We start from the raw sequence: 9,583 nt of genomic DNA, 5'->3' as shown, positions 1-9,583 counted from the left end.
ATCTCATTTGTAGGCTCATTTCAGATGCCCCTTCCTCCTGACCCTTCTTCTCTCTCTCTCTTAAACGTTACTCTTTTTTCTCCTTATTCTGAGCCTATGTTCAATGAACAGTAGACTTTATTGTTTTTACATTGATTGAGGATGTTATGAAATGGATTAAAGAGAATGTAACAATTTTGAAAGATAAGTTACACCCAGGTATCAAAAGACATCTTACTGAATCTAGCTCATAAAACCTTGAAGCATATTCCAACCAGGTGAGACCGGGAGGATTCTGTATGGTTTTTCGAGACAAAATAAAGGCTAATGTCAAGTCGTTGGTTTGTATTGAAAAATTCAATTTTCTTTTAAATAAATTACCTGGTATCAAAGTACTGTAATGACTATATTGTCATTACTTTAATAATGACATGAATTATTCCCAGTTCCTAATTTTCCCCTCCATATCTTTCTTGAATTTGTATTTAATTTTCATTCTTTATCACAGAGCATTAATTGTGCTGTATTAGATATTTGCTATCACAAAATTATCATGTATGGGATTGGCAATAGTATGCCTACACCCATAAAAGCTGTTCTCATGGAAGGGGTAATTTGGGGCATGTGCAGAAATGGTGAATGGAATGAACAAAACCAACATTCCCCTTTTCCTAATCGTTGCCCTGAAACAGACACAAGTCGAATAATGCTTTTCAGGGTGCATTCACATTGCCATACTATAAGAATGCGAGTTTCATAGGTCATAGCCCGTATCAGAAGTGTGCAAAAAAGCATTGTAGGTGCTACATACTAATGCAATTTAAATTAAAATGTCTAAGTGAATCCTACCTTGTATATACAAATTATTCAGGTCCAAACAGGGCATTGGTATAGAGCAGTTTTATCCAGTTTTATTTACACTTTTTTTACTATCATACTTCATTCATGTGATATTACACTATACTCTAAAGGGTAGTTCATTTTAAAAATTGCATCAGTGTAGGAATAGAGTAAAAATATTCTATAAACACATTGTCAGTTCATTTGAAAGTCTTTTACATATCATATACTGTACTGTAGCATAAAGTACTGCACATACATGAACATAATTTCATAAGAAACTGCTCAAGACCTGAGCTTAACTCAGTTCTTGACAGCTAAAAGGTTCAATACATGAAAGTTTGTTTCACAAGGAACCTTGGCAATATACTCATACTTCAACTGGAAGATACTACTTCAACTGGAAAGATACAGTCATACCTCAACTTACTGTATGTTGCTTTGAGTTGTTGATTTCAACTTATGACGGTTTTTCTGAAATAACAATAAGAAAAATAAAACTTGCTCTTGGAATTAAGTTACACAAGTTTACATCAATCAGAAAAAACGTGAAAACTCATTAAATAGTAAAGTCATCTAAAAACCCATAAAAGTACAAAGTCCATAAAAACTGAAGTTAATATGCATGAAATACACCTACATTATATGGTGGAATAAGGTGTCTTGAGTGTCAGAATGCCTTCATCTTTTCTCCACTGCTGCCTTGCCTTTAATCTTCATCAAGAGTAAGGAAGAACCCAGCACTGACCCATTCCTGAAGAGGGACCATTCTTGGTCAAAACCTGTTTTACAAACAAACCTCTAATGGCTTGGGTGCCTAAGGACTAGGTTTAGTGCAGCCTCTCTGTTCACAGACTAATGGTAGAGGAAGGTCAACTTTCTTCAACCTGAAACCAGCAACCTCTTAAACTATGCCTTGTCTTCCTCAGAAGATACACCAAAGCAGCCTTGTCTTTTATGAGAATATACCTGACGAAGCAACGTTTGACATCGTTTTGAGACAAGTCCAACCACAATGAAATCAGAATGGAAGACCAACCATGAGCAAGCTCATGAAGTGGGGATCAGCCACGAGCATATTCATAATTTGATCCACCCATGGTTACGAGGCTCATTGTCACTCTTTGAAGAAGAGAGACTTTGGTGAATAGATTTCTTAGACCTTGGCACAGGGCTGCCTTCCTAGGACTCCTTCTTGCATTGCCTTTAGTCCAGGGATTGTACCAGAGCAGAATGGATAATGGGTCAATGAAAATAAGGGGGTGGGGGTGTTGCTCCCAAAGGACAAAGATGGTGCCTTGTTATGGTGCTTCCTCTTCAACTCTTACTTCTTCCAGAGCAGGGGACCAAGATACACACTTGAAACAGATCAGATATAGTGTACAATCCTTCCCCCCTACTAAACAAACATACAGAATGAAGATCAAAGTTCGTAGGTTACATAGGGCCTAAATCCATACACCTTGCTACACACTGAATACCTACTTTGACCATACCTCCTGCTAAGGGGTATAAGCCATCACCATTCTAATCATAATCACAAACAAGGTCAAAATGAAAGGCAAAGTTATTAATAAAGGGGAGTTAGGGGTGGATACCCTTCTCCCTCGCTTGCCTTACACCTAACTACCTTAACAAGCTTCAGCAAATGAAACAGCTTTTGCTGAAGGTTAAATAAATGACGAAGGTTTGTTGTTCAGAAATACAAACGCTCATTCAATCAAGAGAATAAAAACCATGAAATAAATAAAGCAGATGGAGATGAAATAAGAATGAAGATGAAGAGCAATCCCAAAAGGCTAAACACTTAGGAAAATTGTTAGCTGTTCCTCAGTTATCCGGCACATAAGAAGTAAGACCATTTTCCATGTAGGATTAAGGGACTGCTTGTGCATGCACTAACCAAATGGAGGTTCAACTAAGGATTTCTCTTTATGCTCCTGGATTTTAAGTACTGTATCTGGGAAGTCATTGTGATGCATAAATAGGCTAAATTGAAAGTAATCAGGTTGTTAAGAAACAAACATTTCAGCACATGGTCTTTATTTGTTTAGTTTTTTTATACAAATCAGAAATTTGAGCTAGCTGAGCATATATCTGCAACTGGCCTGACATCCCTTACAAGGTTTTGAAAAATAAATTGCATTGAAAATGAAACTGGGAAATATACCAAAGCTACTGCATGCACTTTCTACTGACTTTTTTTCACTACAAAAAGTGAACATCCATAAGAATTAAAAACAAACACACACTTCAAAAAGTGAACATCCATAAGAACTAAAAACAAACACACAGCTATGTGTTTATAACAAAATACATTCATCCCAAAATTTCAGAATTATTCAACATTCACATAACACTGTAGTACAATATTATCATGAAATGCAATGGTTCACAAGCATGTGCTGGCAGTATCTGATCAAAATAATAGGCCCATATCATAAAACTGACCTGTGTTGAGTATGTTTCAGATTGAATCCAAAGAATACAAATGGAACACGTTCCGAATAAGTACAGGTTCTGTTGTGTGCATTTTTACCATTAACTGTATTAACTTTAACAGAACTAAACTTGTCTTCAATGGCACAGCTGCTACTGTCAGCTGAATAATCATCTAATATAAATACTTCACCTGAATAATCATCTAATGTAATTACTTTACAAGAATTCACTTTGCCAACACTTGTAGCATGTTTGTTATCACGTTGTTTTCGACAGCGACGAGCTTTAACCTTTTCGTTTGCAGGATTTTTCAGGCAACTGCGTACATGCCGCTCCATACTGTTATTGGATGAAGACTTTCCACAATGTTTACAACTTTGTAATGTCCTTGAATGGATACCTCTGTGACGATTCAGATCAGATTTCTGTGCAAATTCCTTACAACAGATGGTGCAAGAATATTTCCCTTTTTGTGAATGAAACAGCAAGTGTTTATTTAAGTATGACTTTAAATTAAATGACATTCCACATTGTTCACAGGTTTCCTTTTTTTCTGACTTATGCGTTTCTTGGTGTTCTCTTAAAACATCAAGACGGAAAAAATACTTGTCACACATATCACACTTAATGTTTTTACTTTTGTGGCAAGCCATGTGTCGAATGAGACTTGATTTAAGCACAAATGACTTGCAACACCATGGACATTCATACACTTTGATTTTTTCTGTAGAATGAGAATGCTGTTTTAAGTATTCTTTTCTTGTGAACATTTTCCCACACTCTTCACATGGATATTTCCTCAGCTTTGCACGTTCTTCAGAAGACATGTGGACCACATGGTGATTGACTAAATGATGCTTTCGTGAAAACCCCTTTCCACACACCTCACACACATATGGCTTTTCTTTACTGTGTGTAATCAGATGTCTATTATAAACGCCTCTATGCTTGAACTCCTTGTGACACACAGAGCACTTGAACTTGTTATTGTTTACAGCTCCCCTTTGAGAGGGTTTTACAAACTTGGCATTGTGAGTTGGTTTTTCCCCCTTCCTCCTTTCTACTAAAGCCTGATCTACAACAGTGACGTCATTCATGTTTTGCAAAGAAAGCTGCTGTGGGCCTCTGTTTTATAATTCTATTTGCATCGATGGAGAACGGCTCTGAAAAGAAAGGAAATGTTAAGAGTTACCATGTTTTATTTACCATCTACAAACACTTCACATTTTAAAACAATTACATACAGATCAACTGTAGGAGCACACATTTTGGAGAAATGTCCATACACTACATCATATTCTAGGTAAATTCTTACCATTTATGTCATTGTACCCAGCTAAAATATAACCCCTTCTTAGCAACTTTATGCTTTTGTCTCCTCACAGATCTAACAACAAGCATATGAGAAGGCCTTCTGGTAACTTCATCATTGGGCAGATTACCAGGTTATTTTTCTTGAGAGAAGGGAGCCTACTCCTGGTAAGGACATACTGAATTTTTAAGCTGATCTGAGCAGAGAGCAAGCCAACAAAATCCCTTAATTGTCTGGATGGGCGATGTGGATACCAAGATCACCCTTACCATGAAAGAAAAGGATCTCAATCATCAGTGGTAGAATGGAAGAACAAGGTCTGGCAAACCTTCTGTATTCAGCTGAAGCAAGGAACATGCCAGAAAAAGAGAGAGATGTCCTTCTGAAGAAACAGATCACTTGCTCTTCAATGAGAGAGGTTTCCTCTCACAAGTCTGTACATGACAGAAGCCAGTAGGTTGCTAAAGGTATGAGAAAATACCCTGGCAATGCAGGGAAAAGCCTTTCTTCCTCCTTCACAACACAGAAACACCAATAAGAGCAAATCTTCAGGGTGCTTCAAGGTTGACCTGGCTTCTCTGAGAATAACTAGTTTCCTGAAGTCCCACCTGTCTATTAACTCCAATCATTATGACTCACAGGGAGTCAGATGAAGTGACTGAGAAGATCCCTCTACAGTACAGGGGCAGGATCATCAAAGGAATAGAGGGAATCCTCAGAACCCAGGACATCATAATCACATCTCAAGTAGGTGATGACTAGCATGGAGTCCCAATGCAATGCAAGAACAGAAAACTGCACAATGGGAGGTCTTCTAAAGCCCAAGGTAAAAACAGAAAAGAGTAATCACCCCCTCCCAATCACATAGGTCAGTTACTGAGTCAGCAACTTACAGATAATATTCAAGTGACCTTGCTCATATACCAAAAATCACATGACAAAATAGCCCAAGTATGGATCAATGGCCTGGTAAAAGGGAAGAGTCAGTAAAGGACACCTAAAGACAATACAGTATCAAGTACTCACATGCTTAGTAACAGGGTTGGATTGGCATCAGACATGAGCGACACTCGGCATGCATGATGCACGGATGCCGTGGTGATAGATCATACTGTCTGTATGGATGACGTCAACTATGTTCTACAACCATGGCCATGACAAAAGCTGCCCCAACTGTGTTGAGAACTGAGCAGCAAGCTGATTAGCCCCACACCAGAAAAACATGCTAAATGACCGTGTAACCAAGAACGATATTTCTTGCAAGCACAGTAAACAGGGCAACCACAAGGAGCTAAAATAACAGACTTATGGTTGTTGCTTGGCACGAACAATCAGGACAGAAGAGATTTCACACATGTCCATGATCACTATCCCAGTGTCATAAACTGTAATGAAACCCCTACACTCTGAAGTGCCTGCCCGGTATTGGCAGGTACAAGGAAGTCAGGGTTAATGGGTCAAACCCGTCAAACCCATAGGATGAAGAGTGGGGTCAGAGGCATGAGAACACTCACGTCCCAGAAAAAGAAGTTTGTTGCAAGAACACCCATAGCACTGAAGATAAGTAAGGACCCACCACTACAGGCTAGGTTAGATTTGAGGGTATAATTTTCTTTTAAACCATTATTGCATTTTGGACCTAAATATAGTTTTCTTATGTTTTAGTGTGTGCTTTGAACATTCCTGATGTTCGTTTTGTTTGCAAATGAGTACTTTTAGACCGTGAACCCCACTCTAATAGCCTACCTTATTATTAAATACAAGGACATTAATCCTACTGACAGTTCTCACTCAGATTAAGATAAGTTTATGGAACGTTTTCAAACTAGTCTAATAGGCTACCATGTACCGTGGTAAGGACCTCGTACCCTAGATTAGGTTAGGTCATTCACTAACAAAAAAGAACGGCAGAAACATTCAAAGTGCTCATTAAAACATGGAAATATTGTATTTTCAAGGCTAATGGTTTACAGTTAAATGTTACCAATTTGCATAGGTTAACTTATGCATTTCATAACTTTATGACAGACGCTTTACACTTTTCTTTTATTTCCCCCATCCCACACAAAGCCCATTTTCTTAGTGGGGTCACCCAGGGTAAATGTTCAGGAGAGGGCCGCATGAAGATATTAGTGATATTCAATATTTTTTTACTAGAATGTGTAGCAATGTGTGTAAATAGTGGTATGTGAGTGAGATAATGATGGTTGTGATAGGTAGTGCCCTTAAGGGGGGGTCGCAGGGGGGCAAAGCCTCCTGCTAGGTCTAGGTAGGGATACGGCGCCCTAGGTTAGGTTAGGTGGTTGTGTTAGGTTAGCTAGTGCCCTACAAATCATTTTATCCTCTTCCCCACCCAAAACCCTGTTCACTGGGGTCCCCTATAATTGTAGTAGTAGATTTAGGTTAGATTATATGTGTAAGAGTAAGTGATAGTTTCTTGTTTTTAAAGAGTTTCCTCATGTTTCTATGCATTGTGCAACACCAATCTGATGGTTTCTTGCCGTTTTTCGTCGTTAAACCTAAAAATTCGGGTGCGGCCCTCTCCTGAACAATTACCTCACCCAGTAATCACTCAAGAAAATGAGAATGTATGGTTTATGTATCTGACTAAAAATAAAAGTATTGCAGAAATGCTATGGTCTCGCACACAGACACAAAACGCTACGCCTAGCATAAGCAGAATCAGTAAGCTAGTCTGACTATGCTTAATGCTTCTACAAAGATAAATCTAATTGAGACCATACTAACTACAGATAACTTTCTTTAAGCCTAAAAGCTAAGCATAACTTACCGTATTTGACAGAATTCGGCTGCACTAGCTTAAGTTTCTGATGACATTTCAAATTTTGTTGGCGAAAAGTTAAGTATAGCTTAGTTTTACCAAACCACTGAGCTGATTAACAGCTCTTTAACGCTGGGATGTTGGGGGGGGAGGCGGCTTGTTCTACCTCTACTCATCTTTAGATGGATTAGATTAGGAAAGTTCTACCCTAAATTCTTGTACAATTAAAAGTCAAAACACCGTCAAAACAACTTTTAAGCACTTACCTATACGGTTTCAAAATGTAAAATAGACTCGGTGTTTACGTCTTTTGAAATTTAGGTTCAGAGTGGAGGCTGTGCCTTTGTAACGGCTACTCAGTTACTCGTGTGGCGTTTTTCTAGCTTAGGTGTTTCTCGCTTTGGTTTTTTTTTTTGTCTTCATCTCCGTATATGGTGTAATATTTACGTTTTGTTTCGACATCATGTTCACTAACTATACTTTTCTCAGTGTTTCATTTCTTCCCACTTCATACTATATTCATATCATATTGTAATTTCTTCACGTGTCTTTTCTATATTCGTGGCCAAAGTAGAACAAGATGAAGATCTTATAGTATATTGTCACATAAATTGCAGATTTATGTGAAAAAATATATTTATGTGAAAATATTTATGTACAGATGACATTTCATCTTGCAAGTTTCTTTATGATATTCAGTTTTAATGTATAAGATCTTGATCTGAAAAATATTACTGATGCAAAATTATAGTCCTAATGTTTGTTATATAATTTCTCATTTCCATTTCTTGTATATAAACTCACAATTTTCTGACTCTTCTTTCCACTCATGATTATCCAGCTGTCTGGGTTAGGCTTTTATTTCTGTCTTTGGCATTTCCTTTATTTGTTTTGTATTCCTTATCAAACTCTCTTAGTGCTTCGTCAAATAGAGAGAGAGAGAGAGAGAGAGAGAGAGAGAGAGAGAGAGAGAGAGAGAGAGAGAGAGAGAGAGAGAGAGAGAGAGAGATTTGGTATCATCGTGTTGCAACTTGAATTTCTCTTTCAATATTTATATTCATTTTCTGTTCAAGGTAGAAGCTATAACTAGATACAAACTCTGGCTACAAAAAAAAAATTGCTTAACTGTAAGTGGAATAGAACAGAGCCAGTTGCCCATCTTGGAGGAAAGGTATGTTGATAAGAATTCAGGAAGAGGATAAAACGAATTATAGTGGAAGATAATTTGACTGACAGACTTTTTGGCATTGCTTGTGACCACTTCAATGACCCCTTTTATGTTATTCCTGCTCATCAGAAAAATAAGATTATTCATACGTACATGCATACATACACTATATATATATGTATATTATATATATATATATATATATATATATATATATATATATATATATGTATATATATATATATATATATATATATATATATATATATATATATATATATATATATATATATATCTACATGTATATATACTGATATATATAAATATATAATGTATATAATTATACAGTATATATAATATATACATATATGTATATATAATATATATAAATATATATATATATGTGTGTATATATATATGCAACATGTATGTATATACATACACAAGACTTTATGTGTTTTGTTTTTATGATAGCAAGTAAAATTACTGTATTTTTAGAATGCTTATTTATTTATGTACACTGGCAAGAAAAGTGAGGATATAGTATTTTTTAATCTTCGACATATATTGCTAAATGATGAGGCATCTAGCAACTTTAGAAAGGGGAGGAGCTTCAGTCTTATTGTGTTTGTTTTTTGCTTGACCTCCTATAACTTTCAATCATATTCTACGGTTCTGAAATCATTGATACTTAATGCAGTAGTAAGCTGTGCAGTATTCGTTCAAGTTGTAATTTGCAGCGACAGTTCTGAGCAAAAATAAACATTTTTCCACATAACCCATGAAGTAACCTTGCACATATGAATTTATGACACCACAATGAACGGAATGCTTGCATAATCGGAAACGCGATCTTCCATAATGAAATCAAGAGTTAAATTTGAGCAATGTCCAGCGAAAAACTTGGGGAAAAATAAAGGAACGAATGCAATGTTATGAGAGAGAGAGAGAGAGAGAGAGAGAGAGAGAGAGAGAGAGAGAGAGAGAGTTGCTGTTGCTTGTGTAAGCCTAGGCCTATATGTAGAGTCACTCATTTCATTATTTTTTCTTTTAGAGATTG

General features: G+C 36.6%; 1 long non-coding RNA gene across 1 annotated transcript in view; it reads right to left on the bottom strand.

Annotated features, from left to right (window-relative positions):
• Positions 1-2,845: 2,845 nt before the first annotated feature.
• The window catches only part of LOC136837775 (uncharacterized), a 117,024-nt gene continuing 110,286 nt past the window's right edge, over positions 2,846-9,583 (bottom strand). Inside the window, exon 4 of the long non-coding RNA XR_010852763.1 lies at positions 2,846-4,424. This is a non-coding gene — a long non-coding RNA (uncharacterized lncRNA). The remainder of the gene's footprint in view (positions 4,425-9,583) is intronic.

The sequence above is a fragment of the Macrobrachium rosenbergii genome, chromosome 59, assembly GCF_040412425.1.
Source record: "Macrobrachium rosenbergii isolate ZJJX-2024 chromosome 59, ASM4041242v1, whole genome shotgun sequence".
NCBI classification, from domain to species: Eukaryota; Metazoa; Arthropoda; class Malacostraca; order Decapoda; family Palaemonidae; genus Macrobrachium; species Macrobrachium rosenbergii.
The sequence above is the reverse complement of the archived record's forward strand: the minus strand, read 5'-3'. Positions and strand labels throughout refer to the sequence as shown.